The sequence below is a fragment of the Equus asinus genome, chromosome 20, assembly GCF_041296235.1.
Source record: "Equus asinus isolate D_3611 breed Donkey chromosome 20, EquAss-T2T_v2, whole genome shotgun sequence".
Taxonomy (NCBI): Eukaryota; Metazoa; Chordata; class Mammalia; order Perissodactyla; family Equidae; genus Equus; species Equus asinus.
In genome coordinates, this window is record NC_091809.1 from 73,108,767 (window position 1) to 73,129,199 (window position 20,433).

At 36.2% G+C, this 20,433-nt stretch overlaps 1 protein-coding gene across 2 annotated transcripts in view; it reads right to left on the reverse strand.

Annotated features, from left to right (window-relative positions):
• Nucleotides 1-20,433, reverse strand: part of CCDC81 (coiled-coil domain containing 81) — a 78,156-nt gene that overhangs the window by 52,253 nt on the left and 5,470 nt on the right. For both annotated transcript variants that reach the window (XM_070490508.1, XM_070490507.1), the window contains exon 2: nucleotides 5,594-5,694. The gene's annotated coding sequence lies outside the window, so the exon portion shown is untranslated. The remainder of the gene's footprint in view (nucleotides 1-5,593; nucleotides 5,695-20,433) is intronic.

Below are 20,433 nucleotides of genomic sequence, written 5' to 3' on the forward strand. Positions count from 1 at the left end.
ATGTACTTACAGATATAAGAAGCTCAGTGAATATCAAGCACCAAAAACATGAAGAAATTTACATTGAAGTATTGAGGTATATCATATTCAAACTGCTTAAAACCAATGATACATGGAAAACTTAAAAGCAGCCAGAAAGAAAAGACAACTCACTCACAAGGAATAAGGATAAGTATCACCATGAATGTCATGTTGAAAATAATCTAAGTTAGAAGTGAGTGGAGCAACATCTTTAAAGAGCTAAAAGAAAAATCTGTCAACCTAAAATTCTTTATCCACTAAAAGTATCTTTCAAAAATTAAGGAAATATACTTTTTTCAGAGATAAAAAGTTAAAAGAATCTTCACTAGCAGACCTGTACTATAAGAAATATTAAAGGAAGTCTTCAAGTAGAAGGAAGATAATACCAGATGGAAACTTGAAATTGTAGAAAGGAATGAAGAGTGAGAGAAATGGTTAAGTATCTGGGTAAATATAAAGACTTTTTTCTTATTATTTAATTGTCTTTAAAAGACAATTCCCTGGAGAGGATTCTGGAAAACTGGAGGAGAATGAAGAACCAGGAATCTGTCTCCCCACCTAGACAATGCAGAATCTATATGATGGAATTATTTTGGAACTCTAGAGTCTATTGAAGGCTTGCATCCTCCTGGGGAAGGCTTGGACAGTAAATTATGGTTAATTTCAGTCAATTTCAGCTATTAGCACAGTAGCCGCTACCCATTCCCCACCCCTTGCCCCATGGCAGGCAGCTGTACATGTGTTTCCACAGCAGCATGAACACAGCTTGTAGAAGCCAAGGTGGGCAAAAGGACCCTGTCCTCCAAAAACCAGGGTTCTGTGCTCTGACCACTGATTGCTGCTTCTGATCACAGAGGTGCAGACAAAGAGGAAGGTGACCATCATTGCTGAACCTCCCTTCATTGTTGCAAGCCCCTCCCTCTCCAGCTGAAGTGACTTCCAGGAGATTTAAGGGTCAGCATCATGTTTTTCCCCCTTTGTTTTTCTCCTTTTCCCATATATTGGGAGCCACACATTAAAGATTAAGACATTCAAAAGCAACTGCATGTATGGGGGAAATCAGAAAGTCACCACACATGCCCAGGGAAAGGCAAAGTCTTAGAAAAGACTTTAAGTTTGCACCTTAGGCTGATCCTCAGCATAAAAACAGCCTAAACAATTAAAAAAACAAAAACAATACAAAAAAACAAAAACAAAACAGAAAACTCTGATAAAGGAGGAGAATCTGATTTCCAGAGTTACCACATTATTAGATTCAAATATCCAATTTTCAACAACAACAAAAAAAATCACAAGGCACACAAAGAAACAGGAAAGTATGGCCTATTGAAAGGAAAGAATAAATCAACAGAAACTGTCCCTGAAAAGACCTGATGGCAGATCTATCAAAGAGTTTAAAACAAATGTTTTAAAGATGCCAAAAAAACTAAATAAAGACATAGAGAAAGTCAAGGAAACAATGTATGAACAAAATGGAAATATCAGTAAAGAGATAGAAAACTTAAAAAGAAACCAAAATGAAATTCTAGAGCTGAAAAATATAATAACTGAAATTAAAAATTCACTAGAAGGATTCAAAGGTAGATTTAAACAAGCAGAAGAAAGAATCAGTGAACTTGAAGATAGGACAGTGGAAATTATTGAGTCTGAGGAACAGAAAGAGAAAAGATTGAAGAAAAGCGAGCAGAGCCTAAGGGACCTGTGGGACACCTTCAAGCCAACCAACATAGGCATGGAAATCTCAGAAGGAGAAGAGAGAGAGAAAGGGGCAGAGAGAATATTTGAAGAAATAATGGCTAAGAACTTCCCCAATTTTATATAAGACATGAATATAAACATCCATGAAGCTCAACAGACTCCAAGTGAGATGAACTCAAAGAGACCCACACTGAGACACAATATAATCAAACTTTTGAAAGATAAAGACAAAGAGAGAATCTTGAAAGAAGGAGAGAATTGACACATCACATACAAGGGGTTCTCAATAAGATCATCAGCAGATTTCTCATCAGAAACTTTGGAGGCCAAAAGGCAGTGGGCCAATATATTCAAAGTGCTAAAAGAAAAAACTTGTCAACCAAGAATCTTATATGTGGCAAAATGGTCCTTCAAAAGTGAGGGAGAAATTAAGAAATTCCCAGATAAACAAAAGCTGAGGAAGTTCATTACCTTTACACCTGCCCTGCAAGAAATGCTAAAGGGAGTCTTGCAAGTTGAATTGAAAGGACATGCAATAGTAACTGGAAGCCATATGAAGAAATAAACATCTCAGTAAAGATAAATACACTGGAAATTATAAAAGCTAGTACTATCGTAACGACAGTTTGTAACTTCACTTTTTGTTTTCCCCGTAATTTAAGAGACTGATACATTTTTCTAGAAAGGCAATTGACTGTCTAAAGCAAAGATAACAACAACGTATTATAGAGTTTACAAAATGAGCGAAAGTAAAATGTCCACCAACAACAGCACAGAGCCTGGAAGGGGAGAAACGGAGGTAGACACTTGTAAGGTTCTTACACTATATGGAAAGTAGTGTATCATCACTTGAAGATAGATTGTGATAGGTTAAACATGTACACTATAAAGTCTGTTCTTAACCACTAAAATAATACAACAAAGAATAGCAGCAAATAAACCAACAAAGAAGATAAAATGGAATCAAAAGAATCAATTAATCCAAAAGAAGGCAGAAAAAGAGGACAAAGGGAACAACAACAAGATAAGACGAATAGAAAACAAATAGCAAGATGGTAGATTTCAACCCAACCATATCAATAATCATGTTAAATGTAATCTGAATGGTCTAAACACCCCCATAAAGGCAGAGATTGTCAGATTAGTTAAAGTGCAAGACCTAACTACAGGTTGCCTACCAGAAACACATTTGGAATATAAACAAATAGGCTAAAACTAAAGGATTGGCAAAAAGTATACCATGCTAACACTAATCAAGAGAAAACTGGAGTGGTAATATGAATATCAGACAAATTATATTGCAGAGCAAAGAATGTTACCAGACATAAAGAATGTCATTTCATAATGATAAAGGGGTCAATTCATGAAGAAGACACACATATTCTAATTATTACATCCTAATCATCCTATTACATTTATGCTCTTAATAACAGAGCTTCAAAATACATGAAGCAAAAACTAAGTTGAGGAATATCAGTTTTAGATTTTCTTAATGTAAAGACATATCTATAGCTTATTCTTTTTTATATAAACTTTTAATTCATCACTTAAGATATAATAATAACTTTTATCTTGAACACGGAAATTACCCATAAAAAATGACTAAAATCTAATGTGCTGACACAAACAAAACAAATTATTTCCATGTTTTTTTTTTTAAACTTTCGCACAAAGAAAATACCAGACCCATATGGCTTCAATGGTGAATTATTTCAAATATTTAAGGAACAAATAATACCAAATTTACATAAACTCTTCCAGAGAATTAAAAAAGAGAGAAGACTTCTGATCTCAGTTTTTAAGACCAGCAAAACATTGATACCAAAACCTAAAAAAGACATTACAAAAAAGAAAAATTATAGGGACAAAAAAGAAAAATTATAGGCCAGTATCTCCCTTGAATATAAATGTAAAAATCCTAACAAAATATCAATAAGTAGGATTCAGGGATATAAAAAAGATATGAACTACGTCATAAGTAAGAGGGATTTATTCCAGAAATAAAAGGATAGTTTAACATTTAAAAATTTCATCAGTGTAATTCACAACGTCAATAGAATAAGGAAATGGGCGTGGAGGAGGCACAATTATCTCAATGGGTGAAGAAAGCACATTTGATAAAAGTAAAGAGGAGTTCACAATTTTAGGAAAAACAATCCTCAACAAAGTAGAAATGAAAGGAAACATCCTCGATTTTTAAAATACTATCTAGTAATAAAACCCTACAGCTGCTTCATTCTCAATGGTGAAATAGTCAAAGCTTTCCCCACAAGGTCAAAAACAAGATGAGGATGCCCACTACCACAGCCTTTGTTCACCATTGTGCCGGGAGCCCTAGACAGTGCTATAGACTAGAAAGAGAAATAAAAGGTATAAGATTGGAAACAAAAAGTAAAATGATTTTCATTTATATATTACATGATTGTAAACAGGAAATCTAAAAATACATCAACTAGTAGAATCAATAAGTGAATTTAGCAACAAGCTCTCTAGATATAAGGTCAAAATATAAAAAGCAATCATATTTCTACATATGATCAAGAAATGATCAGAAAATGAAATTTTAAAAAATATGTTATAGTAGAATCAGAAAATCAAATATTTAGAAACAAATTTAAGAAAAGTTCCATAGGGCTAATGTTGAAAGCTATAAAATACTGCAAGTTTGTACTGTACAGAAAAATTAAAGATGACCTAAATAAATGGAGAGCTATATCATGTTTATGAATCAAAGACTGAATATTGATAAGATGTCAATTTCCCCCAATCTGATGTAGAGGTTCAATACAAACCCAATCAAAAGCCTAGCAGGAATCTTTGGTGGTTATTGACAGGCTGAATTTTAAATTTATATGGAAATGCAAAGACCTTAAAATAGCCATGACAATCTTAAAGAAGAATAAAATCAGAAGATTTATACTACCAGAGTTCAAGACTTACTATAAATCTACAGTCTTTAAGACAGTGGGGTATTGGTACAAGGATAGATAAATAAACCAATGTAACAAAACAGAGTCCACCTCTACATGTAGAATCACTTGGTTTATGACAAAAGCGTCACTACAATTCAGCAGGAAAATGGCAGTCTTTTTAAATGGTGCTTCAAAAATTGCATATTTATATGGATAAAACTATAAACCCTACCTCACACCAAACCCAAAAATTAATTCAAGGTGGATCAAAGACCTAAATGTGACAGCTAAAAAATAAAGCTCTAGAAAAAAACATTGGAGAGTAACTTCACAGCTTTGGGGTAGGCAAAGATTGCTTAAACATGACAGAAAAAGAAGTACCTTAAAAGACAAAATTGATAAATTTGACTTCATTAAAATTCAAAAATTTTCTTATCAAAACACGTCAGCAGGAAATTGAATATATTTGCAATACATATATCTGATAAAGGACTGTATCCATAATACATAAAGAACTCTACAGACCAATATGAAATTTTCCAAAATGGGTGAAATACTTGAACAGGCACTTCTCAAAAAAGGAATCTAAACATACATCTGCCTTATGATGCAGCCATTCCACTCCTAAGTATGCCCTCTCCAAAATAGCATATCAAGTGCATACGTCTGTAAAAACTTGAACAAGCATGTTTATAGCAGCTTTACTTCTAACAGCTAAAAATTAGCAACAACCTAAACATCCATTAACAGGTGAATGGATAAACAAACTGTGGTATATTCATACAATGGAACATGATACAACAATAAAAAAAAAGAATACTGATATACACAACATAGATAAATCTCCAAAATACTATGATGAGCAAAAGAAGAGAAATGCAAGAATACAAACTATAGATTATACCTATATGAAGCTGAAGAACCAGCAAACTAATTTATGTGATAGAAGTCAGAAAACTTACCTCTGGGAGATGGGGTACCAACCAGGAGGTAACACAGTTCCCCTGGAGGCTAAAACTGTTTTGTATCTTGATCTGGGTGGTGGTTACACAAGTATATACATCTGTAAAAATACATCCATGCTTAAGATTTATTTTAATATATGCAAATTAAACTCTAATTTTTAAAAAGTATGGGCCAGTAGTGCACATATTATTTGGCACATTGTATGCACGGGCTTTGTGCAGCATACTCTTTGGTATCAGGACACTTAAAAATTAAACCTTCTTAATCCTCTCTAAGGGCACAATATAGCATAGTGGCTAAGAGTTTGGGTTTAAAAGTCAACCCTTCAACAAAAACTTGTTGAGCTCCTTATTATATGCCAGGCTGTGTTCTGGGCAGTGGAATAACAAACAGTAAACAACACAGCCAAGAGCCAGCCCTCACAGAGATCATAAACTAGTGGGAGATACAAACAATGAAATATAAACAGTGTAATAGTAAGTACTACAAAGAAAAACAAGGCAGAGCAACAGGACACAAAGTGAGGAGGCTACTGGAGAGAGAGGCTTCTCTGCGATTACATTTGAGCAGAGACCTGGATGATGTAAAGAAGCCAGCCATGGGAATATTTAGTGGAAAACTAAGCACTGGGCCTTTAATTTTCTATTCTAGAAAGCTTGGGCAAGCTACGTAATTTCTCTGGGTCTCAAGTTCATCATCAGCAAAATGTGGATCATAGTAACTCTAGGTTGTACTAAGGCTTGAACGAAATAACATACATAAAGTGCTAACAGCATCGGACACATCATAAGGACACAATAAATAATAATTGCTTAAATCATGGAATAAGAGACACACAGAATGAATACATTAGTCCTATAGGGTAGGGGCTTTTTCTTATTCTTCTATATATACAGTGTAAATGTTCCATAAACATTTGGAGTTCAGTGTATTTGAATGTAACATCTGTTGTGCAACAAGTCTGTTCCAATACAGCTTTAGCACAGAAAAAGAAAGGACAAGAAAATGGGGAAGCTGGAGAACAAGAATTGGCTAAGCAAAGCAGTGGGAATTCCTAGGGATAGAATCAGAGTAGCTATTCCAAACAGATGGCTCTCTTTTCCAAGCTTAGGTCATAGGATGCAGAATTCAGATGAGCCAGATAACAAGCTAAACAATTAAATAGCCATAGTTGAATCTGAATCTATGAATACACATTTCACACCCACGTTCATCCTGTTTCCTCCACCTGAAATACTCTCCCTCTCTCCATTCCACCCCCTGCAATTCCTAGAAGGGGTGATTTTCTCAAGCCTCTCCGCCTCTTTGGTGGATCTTTCTTAAGTTGGAATTCTCCTCACAATTTCTATCACGTCCTTGTCACCAAGGTTTAGCTATTATTAGGAAACTTCGCCCTCCCTATCTGTATAGCTAGGTTAGATGTCCCTCATCGGAGCTTACATTTCTCATCTCCAATAGGAGCTCAATATCTCCTGAATGATTGTTACCCAGAAGCACCTTGGGAAAGAGCAGGTGTTTGAGAACTTCCCCAGGATCGGCATCACACTATCCATACCTAAAGCACCATCTGGTGGTGAAAGAGGGTCACTATACTTCTAAGTTACCAAGATGTACTTCCTATACTCTGAGCTTTCAGAGCTTTAAAGATCATGTTAGACAAGAAAGCCATGATGACTTGTATGTAGATGTACATATTGCAAAAAAATAATTTTTCTTGAGTGAATGTTTCCTGCCCTTTTACCAACTCCCACTTATTTTTCACCCTCCTCCCCATTGCCTCCCATCCTTACTTCTCAATTCCTTTCTCCTACATTTCCACTGGTCCATTGAAAAAACAGTGCTGGTTGACATTTGCTTTTTTTGGCTGCCCTGAGAACATCCAGATTTCTTTTTTGGAATTCACACATCCAGACTGTGTGTCACGTGGCAGGGCAGTAATTCCTGGTGACCATGATCTATTACTGAAGCTGAAGGAAACAGACCCTTGCCCTCCTTGACTCAGCAGGACCTGGGACCAGCATGTGACCCAAGCTCAGTTATCAGATGCTCTTTCTGGGGCTCAGACTGTTGAGCCAGTGACATAGAAACAATAGGAAAGTCTGGAAGACATACACTGCAGGAATGGCGTGCTCTCCTCACTATCCTGCTTTATGACAATTGCCAGGGTTCCTAATGCCTGGCCCTTCACAGCCCCCTCCGTTCCTGCCCATTTCCAAGTCTGATTCTCATGGATTCCGTTAATCTGTGAGCTTCCTAATAGTCTTCCAATAACTCCCTTCTCCTTAAGTTTGCCCAAGTAAATATTTGTGGTCTTGTCTACTTATAAGTTTATAAAACAACAATGTCAGGCTACTGTGAAGGTATAAAATGAGGCTATCCATCCTCCCACCCCACTATCAGGAAACACACTTGAAGATTAAAGAGACACATTTAAATCCTAGCTTTTTAAGATGGTTTAAGCAGAGCCATCTGCCGTTAATGTGAGGGTCCTTTGAAATGAAAACAAGAAAAAGAAAGGGGCAAATGTCAATAGGAAGATTAGACATTTCTAATGTAGATTACACTGTGTAGTCCTGGAATGAAAATCCTCATAACAGCACACTAATTTGAAGAATTTTAGGAGAAAACAGCTGCAGCTGGGAACTCTCAGTGGACTCCTTCTTCCCTCTGCTTTACAGAACCTCTTGCCTTGCAGAGACAAACGAGGGGAAAAAGCAGAAGGAACACATGTATACATCCAGTGAGTATATCACACAAGACAATTTACGAGACACACAAAAAACTAAGAGCTAAAACTTCTTTATTCTGTGGATTGAAAGGTGGCTTGTCCAAAAAAAAAAGAAACGTGGAGAGTCCCTCCTGAGATACTCTGTCATCTGATGGCTTATGCAGTGAAGTCCTGCTCTGCTCTTGTTCAAGGCAGGGAGAGAGTTAACTAGACCAAAGGCCAAATGCCTGCTCCCCACTATGGACTCCATATGACTTTGGAACACTCACTTGACCTGTGGGTTAAGGTTCTATAAATATCTACTCAGAGAAAAGAACCTATTTGGAACAGGGAAGCAGAACCCTACTCCATAGCTGCTGACAGCTTATCAATTCTTTCCTTCACGGATCACGCCTTCGGTGTTGTATCTAAAAAGTCACTGCCAGGCCCAAGGTCATTTAGATTTTCTCCTATGTTATCTTCTAGGAGTTTTATAGTGTTTCATTTTATATTTAGGTCTATGATCCATTTTGGTTGACTTTTGTAAAGGGTATAAGGTCTGTGTCTAGATTGATTTTTTTGCACTTGGATGTCCAGTTGTTCCAGCACCATTTGTTAAAGGGACTATCTTTGCTTCATTGTATTGCCTTTGCTCCTTTGTCAAAGACCAGTTGACTATATTTATGTGGGTTTATTTCTGGGCTCTCCATTCTGTTCCATTGATCTATTTGTCTATTCTTTCACCAATTACATACTGTCTGGATTATTGTAGCCTTATAGTAAGTCTTGAAGTTAGGTAGTGTCAGTCTTCAAACTTTGTTGTTCTCCTTCAACATTGAATTGGTTATTGCCTTTTGCCTCTCCAAATAAAGTTTAGAATCAGTTTGTTGATATTCACAAAATAACTCACTGGGATTTTAATTGAGATTGCATTAAACCTATATATCAAGTTGGGAAGAACTGACATCTTGACAACATTACACCTTTCTATCCATAAATATGGACTACCTCTCCATTTATTTAGTTCTTTTTGATTTCTTTCATCAGAGTTTTGTAGTTTTCCTCATGTAGATATGGTACATATTTTGTTAAATATATACCTAAGTATTTCATTTTGGGGGATGCTAATGTAAATGGTATTGTGCTTTTAATTTCAAATTCCACTTGCTCAACACTAAGAATATAGGATAAAAATTAACTTTTGTATATTAACCATGTATTCTGCAACCTTGATATAATCACTTACTACTTCCAGGTTTTTTGTCAATTCTTTTGGATTTTCCACAAAGCTGATCATGTCATCTGCAAACAAAGAACTGCATTTCTTCCTTCCCAATCAGTATAGCTTTTATTTCCTTTTCTTGTCTTATTGCATTAACTAGGACTTCTAGTATGAAAGTGAAACAGAGTGGTGAGAGGGGACATCCTTGGAAAGCTTCTAGTTTCCCACCAGTAAGTATGATGTTAGTGTAGGTTTTTATAAATGTCCTTTATCAAGTTAAGGATGTTCCCCTCTATTTCTAGTTTGCTGAGAATTTTTCTTTTTTTTTGTGAGGAAGATTGACCCTGAACTAACATCTGTTGCCAATCTTCCTCTTTTTGCTAGAGGAAGACTGTCACTGAGCTAACATCTGTGGCAGTCTTCCTCTATTTTTTTTCTGTATGTTCGATGCCACCACAGCATGGCTCGATGAGCAGTGCATAGGTCCATGCCAGGGATCCAAGCCCATGAATTCTGGGCCACCAAAGTGGAGCACGCAAACTTTACCACTATGCCACTGGGCCAGCCCCAGCTGAGAATTTTTATCATGAATGGGTGTTGGATTTTGTCAAATGTTTCTTCTGCATTTAATGATATGATCATGTGATTTTTCTGCTTTAGCCTGTTAATGTGATGGATTGCATTACTTGATTTTTGAATGTTGAACCAGCCTTACATACCTGGGGTAAATTCTACTTGGTCATGGTGTATAATTCTTTTTGTACGTTGTTGAATTCAATTTGCTAATATTCTGTTGAGGATTTTTGCATGTATGTTCATGAAAGATATTGCTCTATAATTTCCTTTCTTATAATGTCTTTGTTTGGTTTTGGTATTAGGTGATGTTGGCTCAGAATTAGTTAGGAAGTATTCTCTCTGCTTTTATCCCCTGGAAGAAATTGTAGATAATTGATATAATTTTTTTCTTTTTCTTAAGACTGGCACCTGGGCAAACATCTGTTGCCAATCTTCTTTTTTCTTCTTCCTCTTCTCCCCAAAGCCCCTCAGTACATAGTTGTATATTCTAGTTGTAGGTCCTTCCAGTTGTGCTATGTGGGATGCCACCTCCGCATGGCCTGATGAGCAGGGCCATGTCTGCACCCAGGATCCAAACCGGAAAACCCTGGACCACTGCAGTGGAACATGCAAACTTAATCACTCATCCACGAGGCCAGCCCTGATATAATTTCTTCCTTAAATATTTGGTAGAATTCACCAGGGAATCCATCTAGCCCAGGTACTTTCTGTTTTGGAAGGTTATTAATTATTGATGCAATTTCTTCAATAGATATAGGCCTATTGAGATCCTTTTATTTTTCTCCTTAGTGACCCCAGGTTTTGAAGGATTTTTATCTACCAGTATCTTTTCCACTTTTCTCAAACCCTAAGTAGGTAAACCACCTTAAAAAAATAAAATTCCCAACAAGAAACATGTTTTAGTTATTTTATGCAGCCCTATTATTTATGCAGTTTTCCTTTAAAAAGATAATACATACCTAGTATTCAAATAGTTATCAGTCATTTCATCATTCAAAAGAAGCCTCAAAGGTATATGACAACTTGAATTGCACTGTGAAGCTGGTATGTGATGGTAGGTTACATCGACAATGAGTGACCTTGGCTGATATCCCACCTGATAGATTTTAATAATTTGATTTCTAATACTTAGTGAGCACCTAAGATGTATCAGGCACTAGTCTACAAGTTTTGTGTAAATTAACTCATATGTACCTTATAAAAACCTCTGAGGTAGATACTGTCATTACTTCATTTTACAGATGAGGAAACTAAGACACAGAGAGGCAAAGTAACTTCATAAGGTCACACCAGTAAGTAAATGGTAGATCCAGTTTTGGAATCCCACCTACTTGGCTCTAGAGGCCATAACTTTGACTACTTTATACAATGCAGCTTTATTGTTCTCAGTGCATCCTTGCAAAAAAAAAAAAAAAAAAGATAAACAAAACCCCAGAAAACTCACATAGTAAAAGGAAACTTTGTTTCTTCGAGAAGAGAAAGCCATTTGCTAGCACTGGTGAGATCTAAGAAAACTCTGGTTCTTGGTTAGGAAATATTAGTTTGGTGGGGTTTTTTTAGGAAGATTGGCCTTCAGCTAACATCTGTGCTCTACTTTATATGTGGGACACCTGCCACAGCATGGCTTGATAAGTGGTGCGTAGGTCCACGCCCGGGATCCAAATCGGCAAACCCTGGGCCACCGAAGCAGAGCACCTGAACTTAACTGCTATGCCACCACACCAGCCCTAGAAAATATTAGTTTTTGATCAATTAAATACAGAAATACTGGCTTTGGTGATGGCTCATATCTCTGATGCATATTAGTCTGTAATAGGTTGTACATGGGAAAAAAAGGAGCAGCATGTCATGAAAATGTTTCAATGAATGTTTAAGCCAGAACATGTATAAATGACTTTTATTCCATAGTTAGACTTGTCTAATAATGGCAATTCAATGTCTTTTACATCACCGCATTCACCAAAAGGAAATTAAAATGGAGTTCTATAGTCAAATAAGCTAGAAAAATACTAAGTTAAACAAGTTTAAATAGGTTTCTTTACTGAGGATTTTGCAGAACCTGTATTATGCAAAGATTGTGCTGTGTTTCTTAAATTATCTGATCATGTAAGCCTTTTTTTCCCCAAGTATCTAGCAGTAGTAACTAGTGTTTTATGACATACATTTTGAAAATATCATATGCCATTTCAATAAATTTATATTCATATTTCATGATATTCATATGTAATATTCAAGAAATTGGGGATAAAGTAAGATCTTAGGAAATATCTTTCCCTAGTGAAAAACAAAATCCAAAACACCTCTCACACCTCAATTTCTTCATTTGTAGATCTTTCTGAAACCCTCAAATTGGAAGCCACTAGGCGTATGAGGCCATTTTAATCAGGGAAGAACTTACTTCTCCACAAAGCATACTGCCCTCATCTCTTGTTCAGCCTTTCAGAAAAATCTATTGAGCATCTACTATTTGCCAACAATTAAAAAGATAGTTCCTGACTTTAAGAAGTCTACCATCAGTCTGGTAAAAAAACCAAGTAAGCAGGCAATAACAATGTAATGTAGTTAGGTACCAGAGAATGCTATAGGAGGAAAAAAAAAAAGACTATTTAGTCTTGGGGAGTCAGAGAAAGCTTCTCAGGGAAAATGAAATTTAAGCTGAGACCTAAAGAAGAATTACCAGAGCAAAGGGAATGGAAGAAGAGGATACCAAGCAGAGCAGAAAAACTTGTTACAAAGGCCCTTCCAGCCATACACACATGGTGAAACATGAGCAAGTTGCGGGGGTGGGAGCAATGAGTGTTAGGAGATAAAGGTGAAGAGGTAAGGAGGATCTGTAACGACCCCTGACTTCATTCTGAAATCAGTCAGAAATTATTGAAGGATATTAAGCAAGGGATTGAGATGATCAGATTTACACATTATAAGGATCACTCTGCCTGCAGTGTAGCAAATGGATTAGAGGAAGGAGGGATTAAAAGTAGCAGAGAGAAACTTTTAAGAGACTCTTTCAAGGGAAATATGGTTACTTGTATGGCTCAAAGTATGGTTAACAGAGCAGCAGCAACAGCAGCAGCAGTGGTGGCAGCAGCATCTGGAAGCTTGTTGGAAGTGCAGATCCCCCCTACCCCAGACCTACTGAATCAGAATCTACACTTACAAGGTCCCCAGATGGTTCATTGGTATATTAGAGTTTGACAAATACTGGCCTAAACTGTATGGTAGATGCAGAAATAGAGAAGTAAATAGATTTAAGAACTATTTGGAGGGAGACAGAACAGTACCTAGCATAACCATTGATTGGATAAGGCAGGAAGGAGAAATCAATAATTGTATTCAAGCTTTGGGGAATGAGGCAGTAGAAATTAAAGCATTTCCTAAGATATGGGACAATGAGGGGCAGAGAGGCAGAGGAAAAAGATGAGTTTTGGTTTATATACATATATTGATTTTGAAGTTCTTATATGACATGAAGGTTTTCAGAAAACAGCTGGAAATAAGACTGAAGGTCAGGAAAGAGATCTGGAGTCACCAAATGTGTTGAAACAGATTAGATCACTCTAGAACTGCCGTTTCCAATATGGTAGCCTCCAGCCTCATGTGGTTATTAAGCAGATGCAATGGGATCAGTGTGACCGAGGAAATGAATTTTTAAATTTTAATTTAAATTAATTTAAATTTAAAAGTTAAAGCAGTATAAAATATTTTTCCAATAAATATAACTTCATTGTTTTGGTAGTACTACATTTCACTTTAACCTTTGAAAATTTGGCATCCAAAGTGAGATACAATGTAAGTATAAAATACACACCAGATTTGAAGACTTAGTACAAAAAAGTGGAATATTTCATTAATTTTTTATTTATTACATGTTGAAATAATACTTTGCATATATAGGGTTAAATAGTTTATTAAAATTAACTTCACTGTTTTTACTTTTTTAATGCAGCTACTAGAAATTTTTTAATTACATGCATGGCTCACTTTATATTTAAATTGGAAAGCACTGCTTTAGAAGTATACAGTGAGAAACAGAGGGACTAGGAAAGCATCCCATGGGTTTCTGTGGGATGCCATAGGTAGACAAACCTTTGAAAAGAAAGACAGAGAAGGTAGTATGACAAGTATTATGCCAATTAAGACAAAGCTTAATCATTTCAAGAAGAAGATGATTAAACACGCAATGCTAATAAAGATTGAAGTGTCCAAAGAGGCCAGTGATGACTTCGTGAAGTAATTTTAATTAGGTGTGCAGACTAAAGTCAGACTGCAAAACTCAATGAGCTGTAAAGAAGTGGAGACACCAATATTATTGAGAAATCTGTCTATGAAGGAGTGTCCCTAGAGCAGGGACATGTCATAGGAGGGTCTTTTTTTTAAGAAGGAGAGACCTGAATCTGTTTAAAAGTTGCTGGGAAGGAGCCAAAAGAGGGATAAAGTATTCAAGAGAAAGGGAATACTGAGAGAGGGAGGTCACTGAGAAGTCAAATCAGGATGGGCTTTAGAACAGAGATGAGCTTTGGATAGGTGGAAAGAATACCTCATCCACTGTGATAGGAAGAATGGAGAAAAGGATAGGTACAGCTGCTGGGCTACAGAGTGGAAAGCATTCCCATCTGATAGTGTCTACTTGCTCAGAAAGTGACCAGTTATCAGCCGATGAGAAGGATGCGGTCAGCAGGAAATATATATAAAGAGAGCAGGAGGATTTTAAAAAACTGTGGTGGGGTATATGTTTTCCTTTCAGGGATGGAGAAAGCTAGACAGAGAAATGCTGCCAAACCTACAATGAAAAAACAGACAAACAAACAGCAAGTTCACAACTTTCTTGAACCCATCCAAGTGCCGAAGTTGTAGGGCGACCAACAGGGAGACAAGATGTGACACTGGCTTACTTGGACAAGGCACAGCTGGAGAAGGTTGAGAAGAGTTCAGCTAGGGTGACTGGCTAGAAAGGGTCAACCCTCTAGAGCTGCAAATACAGGGTAGTCTCCACCCTGTTGCAGGCTTTTTCTCCATGAGCCCTACGGAGTGCTCACATACAAGGTTTGGAGAATACTGGGAAAGTATTCATTTATTGTGCGAAACTGGGGGAAGGGAAAAGCAGCCCTTGAAGGAGGAAGACAATACTGTGCTGGGACTCTTCACTCCTATCTGCCTAAGGAACAAAAGCCTTAATCTGAGGTAGACAAAAACTGCCACTCTTGGGGCACTGGCGAAAACCCACTGCAGCTGGGAGAAAAGAACAGGAGAAAAAAAGTCTATCTCAGAGGCAGAGGCAGAAATATGTGTTGGGCTCAGAACTATGCTGGTGGAGAGGCAGGAGCACTGAGATCACATCCCCAAGACCCAGGGACATGGTGACTGGCTAAGACTGAGGCTTAATAAGAACAGAGAACATCTCCCCCACCCAACCCCCAATCTCTACTGCCAGTTAATTAGCATCAAGCAATTAGTAACTTGCTAAAGAGACCCTCTCTGAGGTGTAACATAAAGGGAAAATCTAAAAGTGAGAATGGGAAAACATTAAAACGAAAACTCTGGCAAACCAGCCCCAACCCAAAACACAAGTTATGGTTAGGAAAATTTTAAGCCTGTGGTGCACTGACAGTAACCTCAAACCCAGCCCAACTATTAACCTTACACTAAAGGCCTAGTAGAAAGAAAGATGTGCCTATTTCTAGGCACAAAAATTATTTACCTCAGGCTCTAGTCCTACAGAAGGTGTCTGATTTCTATAACGAAATGACAAAGAATAAGAAAGGGCAAGAAAAAAACAATATACAACACATTCCTAAGAGACAAAGCAATCATCAACTAGACTCAGATATGATATGTATATTGGAACTGATAGGGGATTTAAAATAACTACAATTAATATGTTAAAGGCTCTAATGGAAAAGATGGACAACAGGTAAGATCAGATAGGAATTTCAGCAGAGATGGAAACTATAAGAAAAAAATCAAACAAAAATACTAGAAATTAAAAACCCAGTAACAGAGATGTAGAATGCCTTCACCAGCTTATCAGTAGACTTGATGGAGCCAAGGAAAACTTTAGTGAACGTGAATATGTGTTTGTTGAAAATAACCAAACTAAAACACAAAAAGAAAAAAAGTGTGAAAAAAATAAATAAAAGAGCTGTGGGACAATATCAGTAGTCTAACGCATATGTAATTAGAATTATAGAAAGATAAGAGAGAAAGAACAAGACAGAAAAAAGTGGGAAGAAAATAATGACCAAGAATTTTCCAAAATAAATGCCAGACATCAAATCACAGACCTAAGCAGCTCAGAAAACACCAAGCAGGATTAAAAAATGAAAACAAAAACTACTTAGGTGAATCATTTTCAAACTGCTAAAAACAAAAGACAAAGGGAAAATCTTAAAGGCAGCCAGAGGAAGAAAACAGCTTGGTGAAGGAGATGAAGAAGAGTTTATCAGAAAACATAAGATTGCTGAGCAGCACTGACAACCAAAGTGAAGTCAGACATTGTAGTTACAGGATTTTCTTATGCAACACTCAGTGGTCTTTTACCAAAAAAAAAAAAAAAAAAAAAAAAAGGCACATATGGTTGAACTTATTCAGAATTCAGGTTTTTCTGCTCAAAGTGATAGAAAAGGACTGGGACAAAGGGACTAGGATATTGGATATGCTAAATAATCAGTTGAAGTAAAAAATGCCTGAGAACACCTAACTCTACAGGCTACAATGTGATGCAAAATGATATCACACTATACTTTCAAGAAACAATGTTTTGAGTGTAATTAATTTTTTTGATGTATTCCTTCTAATGCTGAGCAATAAAGGATGCAATACACTGTAAATTGTGAAGGAGGATAACTTTCTGAGGTTTTCCCAAAGACAAAAGAGATTAGACTGATTTCAATATTTAAGTAATGAAAGAATCTTTTTTTTTTTTGGAGGAAGATTAGCCCTGAGCTAACATCTGCTGCCAATCCTCCTCTTTTTGCTGAGGAAGACTGGCCCTGAGCTAACTTCCTCTACTTTATATGTGGGACGCCTACCATAGCATGGCTTGCTAAGCAGTGCCATGTCTGCACCCGGGATCCGAACCAGCAAACCCCAGGCTGCAGAAGAGGAATGTGCGAACTTAACCACTGCGCCACCAGGCCGGCCCTGAAAGAATCTTTTAAATCCAGCAAAAATTGGTAAGTATCATACACTACAATTCTGTCAGCATACTTTTATAAGCCTATTTTAAACAGTCACTATTGAATAATAGCCCTCCTCTCAATTTCCATTAATGTGGACCAGAAACCAAGCAAAGAAGATAAGTAAAGTGCATAAGCCCAATTTCATTTACTTTTAGTCTAGATTTAACACGTGACCACTACTATAATGATCACAGGAAAATCTCATAGTGAAATCGGTATGAGCTAGCTTCAATAAAAAAAAGAGATCAATTAAGAAAAATAGAACCTAGAAAGGAAAAAGTGCACTTAATAAAACCAAAGGAACCTCAATAAAAAAAGACAAAAATAAATTTTAAAAAACCCTCTGTCAGCTCTATGCAATCTCCAGGAAGTTATACACTACTCATGAAAAAAATTTAAAAATTATATAAAAAAATTAAACCAAGGGAGATACCCTCAAATATCACAAACAACTGTGAATAATTCCATGACCTGATACATTAAGAAACTAAAAAAATAAGACTAAAATAATGCCCAACAAAACGAAACAAAATATACAAACTAAAGACCACCACTATAACTTATGCAACAAACGTATTAGTTTATAAAGATTTTTTTAATATGGATACTTTCTTAAAGTACTGAGAATTGAAACAGAAATTCCAGCTTGCAAAACGTACACACATGTACATACATGAAAAGAGAGAAACTGCATCAAACTTTAACATGTAAGACAAACTATCTAAGCTCATGCAGACCCATATCTTCTAAGATAAGACCCCAAATAAACTGGTCTAACATTAACCATACCCCGATCCATGTGTTCTAAAGATCACTGACTGTTCCAACGTGTCCCTGCCAAGATGATTCAAGACTAACTCCAATTCCCAAACTTCTTCCCTAATTCTTCCCATTTAAGAAGTCCCACTGTTTCCTTAGCGCACATTCTCTCTTGCTGCAGCACCCTAATAAACCTAACTTTGCTTGAATAAGAGTTTGTTGCTAGTGTTCTTTGTATTGCAGACCTTAACAGGTTTAGATCTCACTGAGATCCTTGCTACCCTGGCCTGGACCCTCAACTGGATGGTAGTGTGCACATCTGAAATCGCTTTAGTTTCCACCTGCTCAGAATCATCTTTGTACTGAAACTGAATTCCAGTTATTTCAATGAGTTCTTCAGTGTTGAGTTTTTGGTTGTTGTCATTGGAATATATTCCCCTGGGACTCTTTGTCTATCTGATCACATATCTACTCATTTTCCTTGGTGAAGTTCTGCCAAATCTTTGATTTACTATTAGCCATCCTGCCTGTCTACTAACTACAGTACTGATGCATGTTTAAAAACGAAGAGCACAGAAGACAATTATAGACCCATTAAATCAACCTCCAAGTTTTCCTTCAAAGGACTGACGAGTTCACAAGATCTTGATAATGTGGCATCATTCGGGCAAACTTTTTAAAGTTTAATCTTTTGAAGACCATACAAGAATATTCTTTAGTCTTGTCTGTGTGTGAAAAGATTGGCTTTGGGAGAGATATTCTCTTCATATTCCACCTGCCAGGAGGCTGCTGATTAATGACCAGAGACTCACACAAGAAATACTTTCCCTTTTAACCTAAGTCAGCCTGTTTGTCTTATGGCTCATCTGCAAAAAACTTGGGCTATCTCCTAGCAGAACTCTCACTTCTGTTTTCTCACTTTTGCACATGCCTTTCTCAATGACAACTTCACTAAAGGCAATCTGGATTACAAATGGCCTCTTAAGGAAACTAGGCATGAACAAAATTGTTCACTTGAGAGGTACGCTAAATCAAAAGAGGAATGAATCAGATGATAACGGCTCTTAAAATCTACATGAGCACCTGTGCTAATTGGTTTATATTAAATATTCACAGAAACTTAAAAGAAATACTTGAAGAAACTCTAAAAGGAGGAGGAAAACTCCTACTGCTTTACATTTTTGGCTCTTCTAAGGAAAACATTTTCTGTTGCAACTGCAGTTCTGAAAAAAGTTAACTGTTGTTCCAATAGTTATGAAACAAGAAGAAAAGCAAGGCATTCCAAGCTTTTAAACATAATTTAAAGTCTTTTAAATCTGATTTATGAACACAGGTTTATAAGTTGCATTAGAAAAAAAGTTCATTAAATATTCCTGAAATATAGATGATTCTACATAAATTAGAGTTAATATCACTTTCTCCCTTATTTTATCACAAAAATATTCTAGTTTGTACAAGATAGCGTTGGGGTTTTTTTCTCCATGATTTAAAGTCTCTAAATTTCTTATATAGGTTTTATGGGTTAACACTGTTTCCACAAATCATTTATTACTACAAAAAACTAAAAGTGTGTTTAACAAAATGGAATTGTTACAATAAATACCTTTTATGAGATATTAAATTTGTAAAATTCTTATGCTACCTTAAGACTACCATAAGCACTTCCTATGTCAGCTTAATTTGTGATTTCCAGGACCTTAGTTACCTTTGAGAATGTGAAGGAATATTAATTTAATTGATAAATAATCTTGGATAACTGGACAATATAATTTTACCACACATTTGTTTTTATCTAATAACTCTAGTAGCCATTAGCCACTGGGTTAAAAAGAATGTACAGATGCTTTTAAATTACGTTGGTATGCATGTCCATTTTGAAGCAATATAAAAGAATTTGTGTAGGTAAGGAGATGTACATGCAGGGTAATGAATACTTTTTCTACTTACAAAAAAATTATTTTGTCTTAAAACAAAAAGTGTCTGGTTGTGCTAGGATATAACAGAGTACTTTTTTAAAAGAGAAATTTAAGAGTATACAGAAAGTACAGAATTTTTAAGGGGTGAACTTTGTCTGGGTTTACAACAAGCTATAAGTAATAGGTTGGAAAGGATCAATAAATGTGTTAAAACTTCTGACAAAGTTGCTTAAATGTAATGGACGTACTCACAAGGAGAGGCTCATGAAACAATTACTAGATGTTGTTACATAGAAGATAAAAACAGTACAACTATAATTTGGATTTTCTTTCTGGTGAAACAGCAAAGCTATCTCTGAGCTAAGAGAAGTTTCCTTCATTATCAAAATATTCTGTCACTCTGAGCATATTGATACATTCTTAAATCACTTTTGAAAAAAGCTCCCCACTTTTGAAAGGTTAAAGTTCCTAATAACCG